This window comes from Grus americana, chromosome 16 (assembly GCF_028858705.1).
Source record: "Grus americana isolate bGruAme1 chromosome 16, bGruAme1.mat, whole genome shotgun sequence".
Lineage (NCBI taxonomy): Eukaryota > Metazoa > Chordata > Aves > Gruiformes > Gruidae > Grus > Grus americana.
Genome location: NC_072867.1, coordinates 10,885,634 through 10,909,550, shown reverse-complemented (window position 1 = coordinate 10,909,550; position 23,917 = coordinate 10,885,634). Strand labels below are relative to the sequence as shown.

Genomic DNA, 23,917 nt, shown 5'->3' with positions numbered 1-23,917 from the left:
GAAAAAGGGACAGTGCCCAAAGGAACAGCTCTGGGCAGGATGCAGAGGACCGAAAACAGCCGTGGTCTGGTGGGGTGATGGCTGGAGCACCCTTCCCACCTGCTCAGGGTCTCCTGGTCATCCTGTTTCTCCTCCCGCCCTACCGAAACAGCACCCAGGGGGCTCAGTCCTGGCCCTCACATCTCTGACAGCCTTTTCCTATTGCCAGCCTTGTGCTAGTGCAGTTTCCTCGTGTTTTGAATTTAACTCTTAATGTTAACTCTTTATTTCGGTGCGCTGTGCTTGTGATGCCAGTGACCCATGCCTGTGGCATCCCAGGGCATCACTGCTCGTGTGTGCCAGCGAAGGGCTGGGCGCCCCAAAACCCCACACCATTGGAGTCCAGGACAAGAAAACCAGACACAGCTGAAAGCAGTGCAAGCATTTTAGGCAGGGGTGGAGTGCTGCGCCCCTGCCTGGGTTCGGGGGGCGCAGGGAGGCTTTGCAGGAACCTGCCCTGCTGTGGATTCAAGAGCAAGAAAGCCAGGCTGAGAGTTTCCTTGGCACTCAGGGGAAAGTGTGTTATGATCAGGCAAGGTCTAAATATTTTTTATATAGTGACTTTTAACATGCAGCTCTATTTCAGAGAAAATGTTGTTTGGGAGAAGGGTCGCTGTGTGAAAGCAGCGCTCCATCAAGGCGGCTGACAGCAACGCCCGGCTGCAGAGGCAACGCCGTGTGGCTTTGCTCATTCTTGTGTTTTGCAGCCCTTTCTACTCCCTTCCTAAAGCTGCTTTCTCAGGAGAGGTTCCTCCAGGAAGGCAAACCTGCACAAGTTGGTTTGGTGACTCAACCAACGCACACCTATGTTGATGTCTTAACTGCAGAAGGAGGCTCAGGGTGCACTAAAAGAAATCACACCTTCACTTCATCGCAGTTCTTTATTCCTTTGCTGCAGGTACCATCACAGATAAGTGGCGTCTTTGCTGAAGGGGTGGCAGCGGCTTTTGTGGAATTGGCCTCTTGCTCATTTTCACTGCCCTTATCCACATCGTGGGGCTGAGACTCCCAGTGCTGTGGGTTTTGGGCTTCCAGGTGCACGTTGCTGTTTTAGGTAGAAAGACGAGTTTGGGCCTGAGATGGATGAGGGATGTGTGTACTGCAAATGTATCCATAGGTCTGATGTGCTGCTGAGGTGGTGGACACCGGAGGAGGAGGTTCAGCAGGGGCCTGACGCTGCTGAGCCCCTCCAGTCCCCCATCTCGGGGTACCACCTCCCCTTCACGGTTCAGATGCACTGCAGAAAATGCATCTTACCCTGAACGCGGCTAAATGCAGTCATGCTAAATTCAAAGCTCACCTTGGTGGGGTGGCCCAATGCACAAGTTTGCTCATTCATTTTGTATCTCAGCATCCCTTGATCACGCCTGGGTTTGGGTTAACCTCCTTCATCTCTCACTCTACCTTTTTTGGCTGGTCCAGATATCTGCCATTTTTCCTAAGAGAGAAGAGGAGGCCTCACTGACTTCCCCAAAAGGACTTTTGATAGTAACATTTCATTTCATTGCCAGGTGATGGGTGCACTTAATTTAATTCCTTTCCCCTTATTCGAAGGCAATTGCAGAGCAAAAGCCTCTTGTGAGAGCGCTCGGCCGCAGCGTGGGCCAGGCTCCGGCACTCTGCCTGGTCATCGTCCTGCTGCCGGAGAGGCTAACTCAGGAGCTCAGGAGGCTACTGGTCTCATGGCAGCAGTGGAAAATAACTGCTATCGTGGTTGAGTTACAGTAGGATGTTATTTGCAATGTATTAAATTATGTTACGTGCCTGAGTGTATGCTCTTATTTAAGTATTTGTATAAATCCACCTGCGTGTCCCAGTATCAGCTCTCATATATCCCCATCCCACCTCTGTGCTTGTGAAGGGAGAAGTGTGGCTTTCACCTGATGGCTTCTCAGTTTTCATTTTTGCTGAGCATACCTTCACCCTCGTAAAACCAAGTTCCGTGGGCTGGCCCAGCAGTGCCCACGCAGCAAGGCAGCCGGCAGCTCCGCGCTGCTGGATCTCGGCAGCGGGGCAGGTTTGCTGGTAGGCAAAAATTCACCCCTGCACAAACTAAATCTGGTTTCTTTCCTTCAAACTTAAGGCTGGTGACTGGTGGCTTGCTCCTGCCCTCCTCTGTGTAGAAGGCAAGTGGTTTTCCCCGGAGGATGCTTGTGTCTGGGGTCTATCCATGGCTCAGTACAGTCCAGCGTAACGCTCCCTAAAGCCATCCAAAAGGATGGGTCATAGCGTTTGATGGGGTTTGCATCAACCTGTCGTGGATTTTAAGAAAGTCCTTTACCTGCTCAAGTCGTTGGCTTCCCACCTGTTGGGATAGGCTTGCAGTAGTCTTCCACCTTTAGCAAAAGGCTTTGAAATCTTCTGATTTTATAGAAAAATGAGCACTGTTGGTTCCTTCAAAAGGGATGCCAGAAGCCAGGCAGGTTTTCCCGGCATGGCTCAGTTTGCTGTGCCCATCAGCAAGGCAGGGGCAGAGCCGGGGTGCCTGGACCAGCGGCCAAGCCTGCACTGGGCAAACCTGGCTTTTGCCACCCGAAGCAGGGAGCCGACCGCGGCTCTGGCAGCAAAAGCCTTGTCAGGTCTGCATTAACCAGCCGTCACCAGCGATGTGACGTTCCCGATAGGTGAGCGGCGAAACAGCTAATGACTTCTGCCATTTGACAAATGTTTCCTGACACTGCCGGGGAGGTCATCGTATTTCCCCCGGAGCCATTTGTCTTCTCCTCCCCAGCATGTTTGCATTCAAGCTGCATCCTGCCTTCCCTGGCTTTGCACGGCAGCCGGCGCCTGGGAGGTGCTGCCTGTCCCGGGGAGCCGGGGGCGAGGGAGGACTGAATCCAGCTCCGTGCACACCGTGCTTGGTGCTGTTTAAAATCCCCTCTGAGCGCAGGCAGCTGAGAGAAGGAGGCTGTGGGAGTGATGCCGCTGCCTGCGCCCTCAAAATCAACCCACTGTGTTGGAGAAGAGCCCAGGGGATGGCAGGGCATTGAGAGGAAACCCCCCTTGATGCGCGCCCGGCTCCCCTTGCTGCCCTCCTACCATCGCTGGGAACTCCCACCCTATTTTCCGAGTCGCTGCATGGGTCCAACATCCTGGGTGATAGATCCGGCAGATCCCATAGGTGATGCTGCTGTTGTCCAAGCCCTCTCTGTGCTGCCAGGAGGCCATGCTCCTGCTCCTGCTCCTGCCCGTGCTTCCTCTGCTCGCCGCAGCTGCTGCGGTGCTGAATAATTTACAAAATAGCAGCCTGGCTTTGAGGAGCTGCTGCTGCCCGCCACGCTGTGCCTGCACCCTGTGGGACAGGGCATGTGCAGGAAATTTTTGCCCGCTGCCGATGGTAGGGCAGGAGGACAGGCAGCGAGCCAGCAGCCCGGGCAGGTCGGCACCGGGAAATCAAAGTCCCCTGTGCCTGGGGGATGAGCCGGGGCTGGGACCTGCTGCGGCTCCCGGGAGCAGCTGAAGTGCCCAGGGGGGAGCCGGCACCACTGGAGTTTTGCCGGCGTGAGCCCGGGCCTCAGCTGCCTGGCGTGGGTGCCCCGTTCCAAGCAAAACCTCAGCTTTGAGTAAAGCACCCAGAGCTGCTGCACGGTGGCACAGAGAAGGAGTATTAGCTTTCCGAGCACTCCTGGTGACCATCCCCAGCACGCTCCTGCCCATCTGCCCATACACGGAGCCTGATGGAGGGTGGCAGCTGAAGAAATTTGCAGATGTAAAAATCCAGATCCAGCCAGCAACTCCCTCACTAACACCACCAGCACGACACGGCTTTGCTCCGCTGATGTCCCCCGGCCCGAGCCAGCAACCCGACTGAAGGAGCATTCGGAGTGCGATGCCATGTCCACCGGTCCCTGCACGGGGCACCGTGCTTTGTGTCAGACGTGCCTTTAGCAAAAGATGGAAACCACGGCCAGCTCCAGCCAGCTTTGCCTGGGAATTGATATTTTTGGCTTCGTTCTCAGTTAAAACTCTAACTTCAACCATTTAAGACAAAAGAAAAACAAGGCAATAAACAAAAGTCTCCAAGCGACTGAATAGCAAGACCTCGCAAATGAGATCAAGTAGACAGAGGAGTCTGGAATTTTAATGTTGGAGGAAATGCCTTTTCCTGGATTTATTTCCCTGTGAAAGGGTGAGCCTGCTTCCAGCCAGCGCAGGGGCTCCTTCCCTGGAGAGGGGAGTACCCGTGCAGAGGGCAGCAGGGAAAGGCAGGAGGTAGCCAAAGCATCCGGACAGAGGGGAGGAAGGGCTGGAGCTGCTCCTGCTGCAGCAGAGGCAGCGCTGGGTGGGTGCAGAGCCCCAAGGCGTCGCTCCCGAGTTCCCTGGGCTTTGCCACCGAAGGAGCGCAGCACGGCGATGCTGAAAAGGCGAGTCATGTTGGAAGCCTTGCAAGACAGAGATGCTCTGCTAGGGACAGCATCCTTGCTCAGGATGCCGGTGTGCGTTGGAAACCATTCTCATTATTATTATATTTTTCTTTCCTCGCTGTGCCGTGAGATGGCTGGGCTTTTTCCAAATCGCTCCCGTGCGGGTGGAGAGCTGAGGGGGCTGCGTTTCACATTTCATAATCTGTGTGACTTGATTAATTCAGTCCTATGTTAAAAAACTCATGAAATTGGCCAATTTTGCTGAGGTTTAAAATAGATTATATCTGTCTCCTAACGTCGGTTTTGCAAATAACCACTTGGCGGCTTCTTAAAATGTTAAAGATAGAGGATAGGCTGCATACTGCTAAGGAGAAGGTACATTTAAAAGAGATAATATGTCTTCTGTGTGAGCTCGAATGAGAAAATAGATGTTTGTGAAGCTCCTTAAAGCATGGTTATGTCAAGAGCAAGAAGATCACATTTGTTTTTCATTTGTATGCAAGGTGAAGAAAGGACAAGCGATTTTTTTTCTTCTCCTCTGATCTCTTACAATCTTCCACCACAGAAATTGGTGATAATTGCTGCAAAATGACCCAACTGGGTCAAGGTGTAATTTTGAACCTTGAGTGTCTTTCACTCAGCAAGAAATTCAAATGATTTGACTTTGACACCTTGGCAACCCATCACTGGAACAAATAGAAACATGGAGAGCGGACGCAAGCTGCAAAGCGGCATCGATCCGGGCTGTGCACAGCCCTGGGAAAGGCCAGCTGCTGCCTTTCCCAACATCCAAGAGCCTTTTCCATTGATTCACCTCTGGTTTGGGTAATTGGCTTTTGCACATCAGACTGGGAAGTGCTTTAGAAGATGTTCTTTTTTTTCTTTTTTGTTTCCTTCTTTCTGGAAGATTTGTTTAGTTTCGAACAAGGAAAGGATAAATTTTGAGTTGCAGGGTGAGAATGAACTTGGAACAGCAGGGTGAGGGTCCTCAGGATACACTCGTACGCAGGACCAGTGGCGACCCTGCTGCTGGATCTGGATCCAGCCGCAGCCGTGGGCTTGGTGCAACGTGCTGTGGAATGGGACGGGCTTTCCTCTGCTGCACATGCAGTCGCTCCCAGGGGAGCGTGGACACCCGCTGTTGTAGGACATAACCTCGTTTCCCCGCTGAGGAATACCGCTCTGCCAACTGCCTCTGCTCGCCCGCCTCCCTGGGACAGAGGAAACTCCTGTTTAATTACCACTGCTTTGATTTTGACAGCACAAATTTCCCTTGCTGCCTTCTGAAGCTTCAAGGTTTCCTGCCAGCAAAGATAAAGCCCCTTTGCAAAGGCTCTTTGCTCCTGGGATGGTCCTGGCGCTCCCACACCGGATGAAAGCGGGGGGAGGGTGACGCGTGCCGTGGCCGTGGGACCTTCACCTGATGATCTCGGCTACAAACACGGGAGTTAATCCAGCCTGCAGCAATGCTTTGTAGCCACGCACAATGGGGCCGGAGGGATGGGGGCCGTGGTTTGGGATGCGCTTGGCAAGCGGCTGCCCCTTTGGTTTTTGGGCACGGGGGTGGGAAGGAGCGAGCAGGTGGGGGCAGAGCCTGCCCAGCCCTGCCCACGGCAGTTCAAAACACAAGTCACCAGCAGGAACCTGCCTGCACGAGGCTGGGCTGAGCCCTTCATGGAGCAGGCTGGCGATCCAGAGCATCCCCCTTACGCTAGCAAACACCCTGGGTTTGTCTGTGGGAGGGATTTGGAGGAAGCTCATAATCCAGGTGATCATGCAGATGAAGTGCTGCCCGCGCTTCGTTTGACACCATCAGCTGCAAACGTTTTGCTGCTGTGTCATTGCACCAATTTAGAGTGTTGTCAGCACCCAAAATCGCTATCAGCTTAACGCCAGCTGTGGTTTCGTTAGCACTAGTGGCAAAATCCGATGTTATCTTGGAATGTGTCTTAATAAATAAGATTTCCCATCTTACTCTAGAGCAGAAAGCTCGCGCAGTGCCCACGCTGCCTTCCACATAGCACACGCAGAATTGGAAACCCCGAGGCGTTAGCCCACGCCACACGGACACACTCGCCTCCCCTTTGCGGTGCAACAGAGTTGTCTCCTTAGCAGCTGCTCTTACATCTCCTGCTTGCTTGAGCTGAAGATGTAACACAGGTACCCCACGGGAAGGGTCGGTGGCCGCGGGGGCTCAGGGGAGCTCCCTGCATCTCTCCCACTGAGTAATGCAAAAATAATCCAGTTAAGGCAGTCTTGCCTCAGTTGTGGGGAAGCAAAAGGGTGCTCTGCGATGGCAACCAGGCTGATCCAATTTGATAGCTTAAAAGCACTGATTCAGCAATCAGTAAAATATGCACATGTGTACTCTCTTCAATAACGATTAATTTATTTGCATGCCTAAAACTTAAACACCTGCTTATTTCCCATTGACCTCATGGGGTTTCAGACACAAATGCTTACTGTAGCGGGACTGAAAGAGAGAAAGCATCCAGGTAGCGATTGTTTTAACCTATACATTTTTAATACAGCTTCATGGGGGGGAATAAGTGCAATGAAGAAAGGTAAGGTGAAAACTTGGCTGTGTGGATGCTCGTGGTGAAAGTTGTCTTAGTTCCATGGGGGTAGAGATTGTATGGGTGGATTTGTCTTTAATTTCATTTTATTGGAATGAAAAAGGGAAGCAGGTACATGAAAAATTAAGGTGTTGTGCTGCATATCTTGTGTAATTAGAAAAGCTGACAAACATCATTAGAAAATTTATTTATTAAGCAAATGCTGATTGTGGACTAGAATAACTAGCGGCGTTTGTTTCCTCCTGGTACAGCTGGGAGGTGAGGGTCTCACTTTGGCTCTCCTGGGGTTGTTTTGCAGGGACGCTGGTGCTCAGCACCTGCAGTCAGTGCTCGAGGCCTTCTTCATTGCTCCGTGTGGTTTGACATGCTGTAACGACTCTTGGCACCATGGCACCGTGTTTAGGATGAGAAAAGATGTTGGTAGGGGAATGTTCTTGCCTAGCCCAGTCCGTGTAGCTGGCTATGGGTCTCCAGGGCAGAAAGGACCATGCAGCTGAAAGTTTCTTTTCTTTCTCTCTGTGCAGCTCTCATTCTGGTGTTGCAAACTCACTGGCAGGCTGTCCTGCCTTGATGCATGCCAGAGACCTCTCTTGTATATTGATGATCATCGGGAGATGCTCTTCTCACACAAGCTCCTCAGCTATAGCTTCTAAATGAGCGCGTGTAGCTTGGAGGAGCCATATATTGCTACCTTCTGGGTGCTCTGGTATGACATTAAAGTGTCAGATGCTGAGAGAGTTTCCGGTAGCCTCATTCCAGCATTGCTGCTTTTGGAGGAATTGATGCCTCATTGTGTATTAAATAATTTAATAAGTAGTTTTGTTGGTGGCTGGATTTGAGAATTAAAATGTATATGTGAAATAAAGGTTTTCAATAATGAAATAAGGTAACAAAAAGATAAAGCCATTATATGCATAATTAAAATGATGCATAACTATATGTTCTTTATGTAGTTGCTTCAGCATCTCAACTAGCTTATTAGGCTGAGTAATCAGCCCCGGAAGCCTCTCCCAAGTTGAGTTTGCCTCCTGTTCTTGCTAAAGGTTCTGCAGAGCTGCTGGAGCGGTGCCCCGGCTGGTCCCTTGGGGACAGTGGTCCTGCCTCCCTTCTTCTCCCCTAATTTCTGGGCTTGGAGAGTGGGACATCATAGGACAAGGCTGAAAGGCAAAGTCTTAAAACTGCTTAATAATTTATTTATTTTTTTATTGTATCCCTTCATTAGCATATTCCTGGTTCCAGGTTTCAAGGTACTCGCAGCCCCCTGAGGCTGTACTGAGGGAGTTCCACACGCCCGCTTCTGAGAAGCAGTAAATATTGCCTCCTTGTCTATTAACTAATCTGTTTCCTGGCACAGTGTAGAGATCAGACACGGTACTGCAGTGGGCCAGGCTGGGAATGCTTCCCTTGGGATAAGAAGCTCTCCCTGCAGGCACATGGTGTAGGGCATGCTGATGGGCAGGGATGGAGGTGGCTGGACCAAAACCTCCTTAAACGCTATTCTGCAGCATCCTACGTCTGTGATGGAAAATGCAATGTCCTGCTACTGTGGGGCAGGTCTCCTGCGAGCTGTGCTGGAGGGTTCACGGCCCCACAGGTGCCTTGCTTGGCTAGAGAGCCCCAGGGAGTGTCTGGCTATGTTGGACCTGCTCGGTCCATCTAATTAACCAAGGGGATAGGGAAGGGCAGTGTCAGAGGATGCTGCTCTGGTTTTCCCAGGCGTGTCCTGGAGACTCCTGCTCAAAAAACCCCACAAAATAAGCTTGAATAATGGCATACTCAGCCAGCTCTCTAATTAAAACAAAAAAGTGTTTTTCACCACTTCTCCAGCTAATCCCAGCTGGAGCCCGCACTGTGGTAAGTGTGCAAAGGAAAAGAAATATAATCTCCCGCAAACTTTTTGTTTTCCCTTGAAACCTGAAGCCCCCACAGCAGCCAGACCCCGTGTAGGGCTGCACTTCCAGTTTCCAGTACCTTAAGTAACATGAAGGATGTCACTCTTGAGCCTCCAAGTTCAGAGAGAATAATTTAAGCTTCTTTAACCTTTCCTTACAAGATCCATTTCAAAAGGAGCCTTGCTGTAAAGTCCATCCTTACGTAACATTAAAATGCACTTACACATTTGAGCTCTGGGGGAAGCTCCTGTCCCCAGTGGTTACCCTCCACCTCTTATTCTCCCTGGCTTTGTCCACCCAAGCAGCAGTGGATTTTGGCTTTGCCTCTGCTGTTGGGGTGGCTAGGAGCTGCCGGGGCTGTGTGCAGGGAGCCAGGGGAGCCCTCAGCAGCAAAGAGAGGTGGGAGCAGCATGCTGAGATAACTTCAGCCAAACAGCTATAAGCAGAATAAATTCAAGATGTGCTTGACCTGGACAGCAAGAAGAGTTTTCTTACCCAAAGAGCTTGCTTGCTTTCTCCTAATAGTTCTGGTTTGCTGTGTTTTGGTGGGTTCGTTGTTGGAGGTGCTTTCATGCCAGGCTGCTGAAGATGGCAGGGTTCATCGCCGATGCTTTGGGTGCAGGCAGGAGGATAGGTGTGGTGGGCGCGGAGGCAGGGAGCTGTGCCCTGAGAGCCAGGAGGCTGCCTTAATGCTCTTTGTAGTACAACACAACAGCGTACAGTACACTCACTTAAACACGTAGTGAACCAAAAGTCCATTAAAACGAGCCCTGCTGAGCTGGTGGGCTGGGGTTACTACAGGCACCTGCCTGCTCCTGCCTTTCTGGTTGCAGCTTTTAGTCAGATTAAATTGTGTTAGAGCAATCTGAATATGTTTTCTTCTGTTCCTCCCTCTCCATCCATCCATTGGAGGATGCCTGTAGCTGACATGTTTATACTCCCACCTAGTGCAAACCGTGGCTGTGGTTGAGGCTGGGGTAACAGGAGGAAAGCGACTCCTGAGACCTCCTTGTTTGGGTGATCAGATGCAGGGGAAAAATCCTGGCTTCTTTTGGGCCATGGGAGCCTTGCCCTGGTTTCAGAGGAGTTGAGATTTCACCCTTCCTTCGCCTGCTCCGTTCCTCCCAAAACCTGCCATCCCATGAAGTGGCAAACCGGGCCCAAAATGAGAAAAGATTTTGCAGCAGTGGAAGTGCCGAATTGCATTCGGTGCTGGCCTTCCAAAGAAAGGCACTTTATAGCCATGGAATCGAGAGAAAAATACAATCTTCTAACTTTTGCTGTGCTCACCATGACAAGGACTTGGCTTTCAGCTGCCTCTCCGCAGGGAGGAGCACCCAGCGTGGGGCCCGGCTGCTGCCCACCAGCTCCATCCGCACCAGGTGCAGTGCTCCTTCCCACCCGTCCAGCGAGATTAATCTGATCTGGTTTGGCTCTGGTTTGATTCTTTAGCCTCTCCACTCGATTAATTAGCAATTTATTTATTTTTTTCCAAGTTGGTTGCAGAGACGCAATTTCCTGTGTGTTTTCACATTGTGTTTTCTCCCTGCTTTCCTCTGGATCTCAGGTGTAAGCTCCACGCCGGTAACTTTCCCTCTTTGTTTGGGCGGTTTGGGGAGAGAAACGTGTCTTTCCATCTAGCATATGGCTGGGCTCGTGCATCCAATGTATCAGCCCGGCGGCTGAGAGAAGGGTTAGCTTGATGGCAAAGGGTGCTGGCTGGGGCCAGGCAGGGTCCCGGCGCGCTGGTGGGAGCACAGGTCTTGGTGCTCCTTCTCTGAGCCCGACCCGTGAAGGGCAAATGTGCTCTCAGCTCCCGCCAGCCCTGTCTCTGACAGTGTATGAAATGCTGCTTCTGAAAGGCAAAATTCCATCCTGGCTGTTGTCAGTCAGTAATTAAGGCCTGATATATATATGAGGTGATTTGATTTCTTTCTTCCCCCCCCATGCCATTATCTGGCTTTGTATAGCTTGAAATATTCCTGATGGTCATAAAATTATCTTGGCCTTTTTAAAAGTCAATACTTGCTACTTGGTAAAACCATGAGCCTATGGGCTGGAAAAGATTCAAGTCTGGCTATCTTAGCTAAAAGGCACTAATTCACAGAATATATACATAACAATGCTGTCCTGACTTGCGGCGAGTCCTGCCTGCAAGATTTCTTCCCTTGTCTACAAGATGGACTTTGGACATCTTCTGTTATTGCTTTGAAAGCTCAGCCTGATGGATAGATTGTCCAAAGCCAAGCGAGGTCTTTGTATTAACGCAAGCAATGAGACAGATCAAAATTAAGTGTCGGGCTGACGGAGATCAGTCCAGGCTGTCTGTCTGAGGGCAGCGGCAGAGGAAGGGGCTCTGATACCTGGGTTTGGCTGCCGTGGAGTAACTTTACTCTTGCAGCAGGTCAGTTGTTTCTTCTCCTGTGTTTGTTTTGCTCCTGCTGTACTCGATTAGTGGAGGAGCTTCATGCTGCCTGTGGCAGGGCTGGTCCAGGAGAGGAAGGAGAAGACAAAGACAGGGCAGATGCCCTTTTTATTTGTCATTGTATGTGCAGGGGAAAGGGAGCCATGTGCCACTTGAATTTCTTTGCAACAGCTAGTAATACTCATCCTGCCCAGCACCTACCACTTCTAAGTACCTTGCTGCTGCTCTGCATTAATTGCAACACGGCTGATGACATTAAATTCATTTGCTCTCCGTGGCACAATCCCGTGGACCTTCCCTCGTGTTGCCTTGGTGCAGCGGTAGCCGGTGGGTCATGCACTCCCTGGTCGGACCGGGAACGGCTCCGAGGGATTCTCAGCTCGGGTGTCACCCGGGGCGTGCTGGCTGATCCCAGACCTGATCCCAGCCCAGCAGCTGGGCTTTCCCCCTTGCTGGAGGGTGACAGAGCCTGGAGTAGCGAGGAAATAAGAGACATCGGGTGGGAGCGAGCGGGTGGCCGTGCCACGGGCTGAGGCATCGCGTCGTGCTCGGGTGTCTCCAAGAGATGCGTGACGAAGGTTTCCGCTGGCTTTGTTCCTCTCCTCGTGGGGCTGGGCTGGTGTTTGTCCCCCGGCGCTGTCTGTGATGTCCCAATGTCTGCGGGAAATCGGGTAACACAGCCCTCGATGGCAAAATCTGATCGACTTTCCCCACCTTGGAGTCTTGTTTCATCGGGGCACAAACACTTTTTTGGAGATCCTTGGGGAACCCTGCGTGCCTCAGTTTCCCTGCTTGCTAGCCACCCACCACACCATGGTCATCAAGCCATGCTAACAGCTTGTTTGCAAAGCAGAAAGGAGAATGAAAAGATGTCAAAGGCATTCATTTAAGGAAATAAAGGAGTGAAAGAAAAAAGAAAGGCTCTTGCAAAGCCCTCGCTCTTCCCACACAGCCAGCTCTGACGTAACCCCATTGAACGCGGGTGCTCGGCTGCATCCCTGCTCGCAGAAACCGGGTGTCTTGCGGAAAATTCACAGGATGCTTACATGCAAACCCATTGCATTTCCCAAGGGCCTTATAAATGATGGCATTAAATACAGAAAAGGGAACAAAACAAAGGCTACAGGGGGTTCGTTAACCCTTATGGCCTGATACGCGCTGGCGGGGAGGCAGCCGACAGCATCGCTGCCACGCCACCTCCCCAGCAATGCTCCATCAGTTGCACACACTTCTAAAAAGCTAACAAATAAAAAAAAAAAAGTGATATTTTCAACAAAAACGTTATTTTAGTTTTAACCTGAGGCTTTAAGCGGGGAAAAAAAGGCTAGACAATAATGCATAATGTATAGCACTGCTATGAATAATTGCTGAGAGGCATTGAGGTTTGGTGGCCGGGGCATCTGCCTGGGACGCGGGCGATGTGTTGTGCTCCCCGCAGTGTGACCTCCAGCCCATGCCTTCTCCTCCCTGTTCGCCTTTTGCCGTTTCTCCTGCTGACACGGAGAGATCTCTTTGGGGGAAGGACGGGCTCTGCCTGTCTGCGCGTAGCCTCTGCACACCCCTGCAGGACAGCAGCCTCGGAGCCAGAGATGCTATCGCTCGCTGAAAAGCACTGAGGATTGTTATTTGTACCGTTGTTAGAAGAATGTTAATTTTGGTGCCGCTAGATTAAGCAATGAAATTAATATGCGATGGGCAATAAATGTGAAAGCTTAAATTTGCATTAACTTAGGGGTTTACATTTTGATTTCTTTGGTTATTTTACCAAGAACAAGATTAACTCGGTTTAATAGCTTGATCACAGAAATTGGCCTAATTATGCTTTGAAAGTCTCGTCCCTTTGAGGAAGGGGCTGTGTCCTACCTGCGTGGCTGCTGCTGTGGTTTTGCTTGGGGACAGCTATCTGCTAAAGTGGGTTAATTGCGCAGCAGCAGCAGATCTGCTTGCACTGAGATGTCTGTGTCCTTGCTATGGAAGAAAATAAAGGATAATGTCTACACTTGTGGCTGTGGCATGTAGGAAAAAAAAAAAACAACCAACCAACTGAACAAAACAAAGCTAGTTTATTATCTCAGCTAGACAGGTTTCAGCATTGAACCTGCTTAAAGCTGTTTGAAAGCTCTCTGCGCTACCTTTGTATTCTGTGGGCTAGATGTACCCCAAAACATCTTCTGAAAGGTGGGGCTGGAGCTGTAGAAAGCTGCAGGTGTCGGGAAAGGTCAAATTGTCTTGTTCCCTGTGTTAAAGAGGGAATAACACTTATTTACTGATATTTTTATATCTCTCCTGTGCTCGCTGCAGTTTGAGCACAGCAGCGTTCTTCCTTTCCCAAGCAAAGCAGGAAGAATTGACGTGTTGATAAGGAGGAACAAGGATTCACCCTCCTCTTTATGAAAAAGAAACTCATCACCTGCATTTCTGAGCAAGCTCGTTGCGTGGTCAAGGCCAAACCCGAAGCAACGCAGCCAGCAGAACCTGGTGCTTTGCCTTAGTCCCTCCAAGGACGCACATGTCCTATCTTCTTCAGCCTCTCTGGTAGGTTTTGTTGGCCTTTGGCCATCACCGCTCTGCATCCTTGAGCACCAGGGTGCTGCAGATGTGGCTGTGCCCAGCTCCTGCTCCCCGTGGGAAGGTGTTCGGCTCCTGGGGAATTGCCCAGCTTTGTGAGCTCTGGAAATAGATGTGTCGGCAAATTGTGGGGAGTTTGTCTAGTCCAACTGGCAGTGCCTATATATACACTCTGCAATTGCGAGATGATGCTGATTCCCTTTCTGCACAAAGTTCAGCAGGAGATGAGATTGTTCTTGTGGTATTTAGGGCAGGAGACAGCAGGCCTGAATGGTTGGCTTCCATATAGTTAACAAATGGTACTTGATATATACGGCCAAAGAGAACGGCAGCCCGCTCAGCATGCCAGGGCATGTCTCTGCTCCTGATGAAGGGCCATCCTGGTGTTGCAAGGAGAGTGACTCTGCTCGTGATGTGATACAGATGGTCACTTTGACATTTTCAATCAAATGCATTGACAGGGCTTGTGTCGTGAAGCTGAAGGAGTCAAAATATATGGGTCTTAAAAAAAAAAAAAAGAGAGAGAAAGAAAAAAGGGGCAAAACAAACCGGGTGTGATTAAATGTATCCAATTTACCAGATGGATTTTCTGCTCTGCTGTGCAGGATGGTCTGTTCCAGGAGTCTGTCTGCATTTCATATTCTGCTTATGTGGGAATGTGAGACCTCTCCATTTAATGAGCTCGATTGGTATCAAAAGTTAGTCTGTGGTGTTCCTGCCTGGGACAGGTCTCGGGAATGGGCCAGGGGATGAGTTTCTGCATAAATCTCTCGAGCACAGAGCAGCGTCTGCCCATAACGGGAGCGATCTGCCTCATCCTGCCATCGCCACCAACAGAAGGGAAACGTACCTTTAGCAATGACTCGACAAGATAAAAACGTCGATTTTCCTTTATTGCTTATGCTCTAGGGGTCATGGCGCGAGAGGCAAAGCAAGCCTCGAGGGCAGGGAAGTGTGGCTGAGGGTTAAGGAGACCAGTGGTAGCTGGGGCGGTTAGGTGGGATCCTTTACCTGGGGCTCGGCATGGGGTACGTGGCTGGGAAGCTGAAACCCCTTAATCTCAATATCTGCTTGCCACTGCAAATAGATCTAATAGCTATATGGAGTCTGGCTGCTTACACGTAGAAAGGTGAGGGATGCCTCCGACTGTGTCAGGCTGTATCAACACCATAGAGCGGCCACAGAAGATTGGGGATATTTTCCCATTAAAGCTTTTTCAAATCTGTAAGTTTTATAATCTTTCATCATTTGCCGCCCAGTGGGGGAGAGATGATCTTTGTGTGTAAATGTGCCTGTTGCCAGCCGTGCTGGGAAGGGGGTGTGCAGAGATGCAGGCTGGAGAGTGGTGGGGAGAGCAGGCTCCTTTATCACAAGCCTGGAGTGGTTTTTGATGTGTAAAATCGCAGGCACCAGCTTTAATTTGCACATCCCATGCCAGTTCGATCAGGACCGCAGCGAGCGAAGAGACACTGTTGTAGTTAAGATCAGGCTTGGATCCGAGGTGCTGCCCGCAGCTGTGGTCATGCAGGTGGCCATCGTGTTGGGAAAAGACTCATCCCTGCCTAACGGCTTCAGAGTGCCGCTGCCCCCAACCCGAAACATAACGTAAAGGTTTGAGGGCTGCAGCCTGGTGAGGAGAAGACAGCGGCAGCAGGGTGACCCAGTGGCCATGGGCACGTGGCATTGAGCCACCCAGCAGAAACCCAGGGCTGGGGTTCCCCGCAGGTGCCCTGGGGACGCTGGTGCCCCCAGGGGACCAGCCTCCTGCAGAGGCTATTGGAAGCTGCATGTGGGTATGTCAGGACAGCCTGTCCTTGGGTACGTGGCTACCCAGTCCCCTGTCCCTTCAAATAGACATGAGTCACAACAACAACTCTTTGTTCCCATGTTCTTCAAGGGAATGTTGAAAGCCACCCAAATATTATTTACTATCTGCAGCCTGTGCATAAAGCATCGCCTCTGAGCGAACGAGCGCTGCGCCACCGTGACCAGTGCCATCAGTCATGACAGGCAACTCCGAGGCTTCTTGCTGCTCCCAGTCAGAGCCGGGAACGAGGACTCCTAATTAGGGACATGGCTGTTCACAGGCGATGCTCAGCCAAGCCTGGCCCCCGCCTGCAAGTCTCAGTTTTGGGGGCCCCCATGCAGAATGAGAAGCCCCTTCACTGGCACCTTCCTGACACCCCACCTACCCCTACCGGCTTTGACCCCACTCGTGGGAGCCTGGAAATGATCCTGAGTATCCAAAATTCCTGTGCTTAATGAAGCACCCTCTCCACAGCCTGCCAGGTCACTGTGCAGCCCACAGCTGGCACGTGGCTTCCCTCTCCCTCCGACACACGGTCCTGAGCTGCCCTAAGCACGGTGGGGGCTGCAAAACTGGAAGATTTGGGCAAAATGGAAGATTTTCCAAGTAGGCAAATTGTTGGTAATATTTCAGCCAGGGACACTTCCAGGCTTGCCTTGGTTTGGATCCAACTGCCCAACGCCTTGTTGTGAAACACTCCAAAGCTGGTGGGACCTTCTGGGGGTGTTTCCAGAGTCACCCCGTGATGAGTGAGACAGAAGTTTGCGTTACTGCAGGGGGCTGTGGGGTTTGGGTCTTGGTTTCCTCTGAACTACCTGGGTAGGACCCAGAGGGCAGTCCTCTCGTCCTTCCATCTGTGGGGTGCCCCCATCCCAGGGATGGGTAGTGTGGGAACAGCAGCCAAAAGCAGGGTTATGTGCAGGTGACCCAGCACTCGCCTGCCTTTGCTGCCCCTGCCTCAGTTTCCCCATTGGTAAAACAGTACCTGCCTGAGGTTCCTGTGCTATGAAAATGCTCCCAATAGCAGCCACAGAGTAAAAGGGAAAAGTGTCCTGGATTCGTGAGTTTTCCCGTGTCCTCCCACGTGAGCAAGAGCAGTTGTATGCCGACTGCCAGCTCCTGGTGTCTCACATAGCCCTGGCAGCGTGCGGGCTCAGGAGGGAGCGCTGAGCATCTCCCCTGTGGAGCCGCAGTCCTGGCGGGGCAGGAAAGGCAATTCTCCCTGCCAGCAGCAGGAAAGAGCTGTGTTTACAAACAGCAACTGGTTTCCTAGCAAGGAGGGAAAAACCACCTACTCTTCCAATATCCCAACAGCTTGCACTTGCCTGAGATGAAGCTGTGCACAGCCAGACCAGGGCAAAGCTTGGAAGCAGCTGGGAGGGGGTGAGTGAGAGCAAACAAAACTGGTAGCACAGACACAAAACATAGCCCGTACCCACATCTCTCTTGGCTAAAGCATTGCAAAGACTCTGCTCTCAGTGCTTTCTTCGACACGATGGAGCTGTAGGTGCGAGCGGTGGCCAAGGGACTTGGTATTCCCAGGGAGGAGAGCCGGGGAGCGGCAGGGGGGGATGTCAGCCGTGCGCGGCTGGAGGGACGCGCTGGTCCTCGATGACAGGAGGGGTCTGCACCCACGTCCTTGACTCTCGCTCTTGTGCAGGAGCTGGTTATTGCGGTTTGCCCGACCGTGGTGGTCTGGTACGTGCGCAAGTGGCGCTGCATAATTTGGTATGGCTTGTAATGCCTGAAGAGGTAACAGCGTGGATGGATTTGCAGATTTATTATCATTTAAATCAGCATTTGGAGGGTAGGGGGAGTGCTGGTACAAAACAAGCTCTGTGTTGCATGGTTCAGCCCGTTAGCCAAAGTCAGGTACTGTATAATTGAATCCCTCTGGGGAGCACTATAATCTGTGGGTGGGTTTCGTATCTGCTTTGTTCTGGTTGTTTTCGGCAAAACTGCGTTGGTCCCAGGTCATGATTAACACCAGTTCTCGCTGAAAGCAAAGTCATCCTGGTAGCCACAGGAAAATGTTCTGGGCTACTCAGAGCAGGTTAAATTATTCATTTCAGTTAGTTATTTTTAATAATTAAAGAATTTTTGTCATGTTTTGCAAATTGTCCAACACTTTGTGGTGATGCAGGGCTCTCTTTTTTTTTTTTTTTTTTCTTTTTTTATCTGCCACTGTTCAGTGGGTAATTTCTTCCAGCTCGTACAGCCCATGGGGTAATCCTGAAGTACTTCTGCAGAGTTCCCGGTGTTTGCACCTGAGGGCTGGTCACCTGAGAATTACAGTATTATTGCTTCCTTTGATTTAATAGCCTTGCTCGTGAACAGAAGGCTCCTTTTTTTTTCCTGTTTGCCAGTTGCCCACAGCATCAATAATTGTTCAAGACACTTGTACAGCTAATAGAAAGAGCCTGTCAACAAGAACAGCTCATTGTAATACTGCTGTTTTAGAGATCAGGGGAAGCAGCAAAACCAACCGGGTAGCAAATATGTTGTTCCTGTAGTCGCATAGATCCAGGGACAGGAGACATAAGTTGGGGCTTAATTCTCTTCCAAATGGATGCTCTATTTCACACCCCAGCACAGCTGCTGATTTATGGATTTCTTAATGCCACAATATTTTCATTGCTAAAAACTAAATGGGACGATGCAGCTATGACCCAATCTAAAAGCTGCTGAGGTATCTACAGGGACTGCAGCTGCTGTTAGCGGCCCTTGGACCAGTCCTAGCACAGAGCACAGTGATAACAGCGTTTGAATTCCCAGTTTGCTGAGGACCGGAGAATTTCTGCAATCTCTTGAAAGGTATATTGAGCCACGCTGTGAGCATATTTAAAGAGGCAGTCTGTGTCCTGAGGTTGTCTTGAAAACCAAGCCTACCTAGCTGGAAGGAGGAGTGATGCTGCAAGGGGGAGGAAGGAAGCCACTGATCTCCAAGCTAATGAGTGGAGGAGAGATGTGCGGCTGAGCTGATTTATCCAGGTAAAACATTGTTGGCTGCTGTAAATGGGGAAACAATTAAGCCGTGATGGAGGTTCAACTCTGAAGCCTGAGATGGAGGCTGAGCTGTGAGTGAGGATGCAGATGGGCCAAGGCAAACTGGTGTTAACTGGTCATGCTGCAGAGAAAGTCAGGTCTGGAGTCCGTCCTGGAGAAGGCACTGTCCTCATACGAGATCCAATAAATGGAGTTGGCGAGAGGTTTGTTTTGATGTATAGCAGTCTGTTCAGTTAGCTACCAGACATGGTTTGTTTCATGACCGAAACTAAAAGAGTAGAAGCTCATCTCAGTGAGACCGGGAGAGAATTTAGATTAATGCCATTGTGCTCTCAATGCGTCATTGACTTTCCCTACGTACCATGAGCAAACGTGCCGTTCAGTTCCAATGAGATGGACAGGCTCGTTAAGCAAACTCAGGATCTCTAAAGTCACCCCCTAAGAGAGCCTTGCTGTGTATCCTCACTTTGGTAAAGAGCAATTTGTACTACTTCTAAAAGAATTCATCATTTTCTTGCTCATCTTGGTCCCAATCCAACTGGAAGACAGGAGTCTTTGGAAGTTCTCCACACAGTCTGCTTGGGTGATGTTGACAGCCCCATGTCAGATACTTGGGAGGCTCGGAGATTTTTAATTAAATGTCGGAACATCTGTGTGCTGAGATGAACCAAACCCCCAGAGAGCCCATCTTGCAGAGCCTCCCTACTGCGTGCGGGGCAGACATCCCAGTTCCTGTGGTGGAGAGGGCTCGGGGAGCCTCCTGACACAGGATTCCCCTTGGCCAAGGGACACAGCAGCTGCCGTCCCTGCCCACCCTCCTGCTGTGTGGATGAGACAAGGTGGAGGAGCGCAGGGAGAGGAGGGTCAAGGCACACTCTGTTCCCTCTGTCCATCTCCAGCAGATGTTTCTTAAGGAGCACCATCCAGCTGGCTCTGTTTACAGCAGCTCCCCGGCAGCTTTGGACTCTGAGCCTTGTGCAGAATCATCCAGGAAACTGTGGACATTCCCATGTCCTGTGCCCAGAAAACCCTGAATTCGCAAAGTCTTGGCTTTGATTTTTCTTCGTATAGAGAGGATGTGATTTCAGGGATGAGGCAACCTCTCACCGTGATTTATTGCGCTGTGTTGAGCAGGGAAACCTCTTGCCTGGCTACGTGTGGACGGTGGCCGGGTACACGGGGAGGAGAGTTCTCCTGGGATTACAAATGCTGTAACAACTGTATCTGGTGACATTTAATTTAACCCTGTCACACCAGATCTGAGGTTAGATTTGATCCAGTCATACCTGCGGGCATGCTCAGAGCACACCAGCAAGTGGTGCTGGTGGGAAAGGGGGTGCCAGGGGGATGTGTCCCCTGGCTCTGCCAGGCTCCAGTACAGAGGGGAGATGGCATCCGGGAGAAATGCCTGCCTGGGGTTTTATGCGAGCTTTGAACACTGCGCGTCATCAAGTGCAGCCGCTTCAAGAGCGGTGGGTGGCAGGTCTCATGGTTTCCAGCTGCTCCATCTCTCATGCTGGAGTTGGGCTTTTTCCTCCATCCTGCTTGGCCACTGCTCGTCCTACCTGGACTCATCGGTCGAGACCATATTCTGCTTCATCCTGTGTAAATGGAGCCCGAGCAAGCCCGTGGATTAACCCAACAGCCACCACGCTCCATCACACAGACAAAGCTGGGCACAGCCCAGGTACCACCAGCACAGATGCTCTAAAGTGGATTTTAAAGCACATCTAAACTCTGCTGCCAGTATTTATGTGCCATATGTTGCAATGGTAATTACTTATTGTGCTTCTCAATGGAACAGAGCATTGGAGTTGTTTAGATCCCTCTGGTGATGTTGGTGGCCTCTGGGTGCACCAGAGGAACAGAACTCATCGCATTTTTATTTTCAATGCAAGCGCCGGCACTTTCCCTTGTAGTGAGCAGGGCTGAGGGTGTTCCGGGAGAGCCAAAGCCCTGCGTTTGCTGTTCAGCACAAGATCTGGCTGGTGGCATCTGTCACCAGGACATGGTGCTGCCAGGGGGAGCCTCCTGTGCCCATCACAAACAGCCTCCAACTATGGCTGCACAAGAGGAGCAGGGTTATTTTCATAAACCATGCTAAGTGATGAGTTACGTGGTTTAGAGCTATTTTTGTAGCAAGATAAAAGAATGCTAATTCGGTCATTTACCTAACTTCCCATCACAGTAAAGCAGATTATTTATATGCCAGGACTTTCTTCTTTTCCTTCCTAAATAACTCATTGCTGACAAAGGATGCTTCACTGCAACAGGCAGCATTATGCAAAACTAGGGCTGATTTAAAAACAAAAAACTATTCCCATTGAAACTCTTTTTTTGATGGTCATGTGGAGTTTCAATTACACACAACTTTTTTGCATCATTCATTGCCTTCAAGTGGAAATTTTCAGGATGTGCTGGAAAACCTCTAGTGATTGACGGCCTCCCTAAAGGCCTGGTGTATTAAATCTCCACCAAGAAAAATACACATTTGTGTTGAAAATACAGAATAAACTGTACCTTGTTTATACGTTTTGTCACTTTTTCTTACTCTGAAAAGAGACCTAAACCATCTGTACTAAACATTGTTCTGTGCTGCACTGTTCTGCCTGCCTTCTATGGGTGGGAATTGGTTCTTTGATCTTCAGTTCAAAGAGGTTGAAGAGGCTGTTTCTGTGGTCTGCAGAGAATTTCCTTCTGCTTCTACAGCATGTCTTGATTAACTCCGTGTTTCTGGGAAGGCTCTCGCCATCCATCCAACCAAAGAGATGCTTACACCTTGTGTAACATTACTGCAGAGTGGATGAAGTTTGCTTCCAAACATGACAGCCTTCTTCCGCACCCACCTTACCCGGTGGAGGACGTCACCCCCCGATGCGCAGGAGGGCGGTAACGCGAGCAGAGCCCTGCAAATGAGCATTTGAGGCTACTGGCAAGACCTGATCACGTCCGACCAGACCCGCAGGCAGCCAAGTTGGCATCCAGTCGCTGGCTGGGAAGCGAGCCGTGCCAGAGCGGAGGTGCTCTCTCCGCTGGATCCTTAATGACCTGGATGTCTTGGGTCCGATGTCACCAAGCGGTGTGATTTGTCCCTTGCCAAGGGACCTGCTCTCTTCACGACTTGTATGTTGTGGCCTTTCGCAACGCCGCTGTCGTTAACCTAATCGAACGTTTAAAGCAAGGGGGAGGGAGAGGAAATCATTAGCGGCTGCATTAGCTTCTACCCTGGATTCTGTGCACAGCATTCGCTCAAATTAAATAGCTGTTTGGATTCAAGTGACTCCTCCAGCGTGAGCTAATGAAACCGGTCCTGTGGTTCAGCGGTGGCAGCAACCAAAATCCTGGTTCTAATCCAAACTGCATTTTTTTCTCTTAATGAATTAATCAGCTGATTACATGTGTGCGATTGCTCATTAGAGAGGTGCGTGGCAACCTTTGGAAGGAAATTATTGGCTTTGCGTGGCCTGGAGGCCTTTACATCACAGGAGCGCGCTCCTTAGAGTATTGCGGCACCATATGTGTTGCTCTAATTAACAGGCGTTGTTCCTGGGGTCGTTTGATCTCAGGAAAATAACTGTAAAAATTTGAATACTGTAAACTTTTGAAAACTTGGAAGAAAAACTCAAACAGCCAAAAGCAATTTCTCTTTAATGTAGCTTGTGGTGGCAGTGATTTTTTTTTTTTTTTTTTTTTTTTTTAATTTTAAAAGCTTCCACCCTATTTAATGGTAGCTGCAGAGATAAAGTGAAGTGTAATTTGGAAATTAGTTCCGGATGTTTGAGTTGTAGCTTTATTTTAGTAATCTGGGTCATTAATTTTGTTGAATAGTGTGTTTTGATTTCCTTCCCCTGCGTGTGCGAAGCACAATGGCACCCAGGGTATAAAGGGACTTCCAGCAGGAAAGGGAGCTTTCAAATTCCTCTCCCCACTGGATGACCCTACAAAAACAAAGCGGTTTCTCTGTGGTTATCTGGCATGGATGGCAGGAGGTGAGCGGTGGAGATGAGCACTGCGGTGCTTTGTGCTCCTGCTGCAGCTGGGGCCATTGGGCACGGTGGGGAGGGACCTCACCGGGACTGTCCCCACCAGAAAGCCAAGGGTTGGGTTCAGGTCAGGGTAAGGGTTTAGGCTTTCAGCCATGACAGGACCCTTTTGAAACAAATAAAAGCAACTTGAAGCTTGATTAACGAGCAAAGGTGCAGTTTCATAAAGCTTTTCAAAGAATATTAATGAGAGGGATCTTTCGAGTGAAAAAACATCTGCTTTGGATTGCCCTGAAAACTTGGAAATTGGGATATACCAGCACCCTCTCCGTGCATGTTGCGCATCCAAAGAGTCTCCGGAGGTGTGTTGTGAGTCACTGTGAGTGCGGCTCCTCACTGCAAAGTGGCATCTGGAGCAACACCCATGGCCGTGGTGCGGACCAGGGAGAGGTGCCCGCGGGTGTCACAACCAACAGCCCTTGGGCAAAGCATTGTGGGTGCTGCATGCACCCCTGTCAACAGGGGCGAGAATTTAAACCCAGTTTCTTCCTCTGGCATTGATGGGATGGGGATGGAGCCGGTCTGGGAGTGTGGGATGCTGGTGCAAAGCTAAAGGTGCAGTTTGGGTATGTGCAGAGGAGCCAGGGACTGGGGGTAAAGCTCTGCTCTCCTCTCCACTTGGCAACGTGTTGGGTAAACCAAGAATAACAGTCAAATCCCTCAGCAAAGGGAGTGTTACCAGCTCTGCAGGATTAAGGCTGGTTTTCCCCTGTATGTTTATGCAACATCAAGGAAAAAAAAAAAAAAGACCCTGATTTTTGGGGCTAAGCTTTAGAAACATGGTCATTATAATAATACAAGAGCAGGCAGAAGCATGGAACTGGCTGGGGTAGTGCTTTTCTGCTTATCCTGATTTCTGTTTTGCCCTTTATCCTGTTTATCCTCTCCTTGTTATCCTGAACTAGTTTGTTGTCTTGTAAACGCCAACCTACAGCCCTCGAAAAGAAATCATCAGGAAGAAAACTTGCTGACCGAGTCCTTTTTTCGCCTGTGGCAGTTGAATAAGCCCATCAGCTTATATAATATTAATATTTGTAAAAGCAAACCTACAGAGCTCATAAATCTTCCATAAAAGAGGGACAATATCTACATCTATTTTAAAACGAAGCAGGTAAGTAGGTTCTAGGACAAAAGGGTATTGATATAAAAGAAGTGGATAGGTGAAAGAAACGAAATTGCCATTTTAATCTGAAAATT

At 50.2% G+C, this 23,917-nt stretch overlaps 1 protein-coding gene across 2 annotated transcripts in view; it reads left to right on the top strand.

Moving 5' to 3' along the window:
* Window positions 1–23,917, top strand: part of MMP17 (matrix metallopeptidase 17) — a 68,891-nt gene that overhangs the window by 14,120 nt on the left and 30,854 nt on the right. Inside the window, exon 1 of one of the 2 annotated variants that reach the window (XM_054844899.1) lies at window positions 6,445–6,563. The exons of the other annotated variant lie outside the window; for it this stretch is intronic. The gene's annotated coding sequence lies outside the window, so the exon portion shown is untranslated. Of the gene's footprint in view, window positions 1–6,444; window positions 6,564–23,917 lie in introns of those variants that run through there. 2 annotated transcript variants of the gene reach the window in all.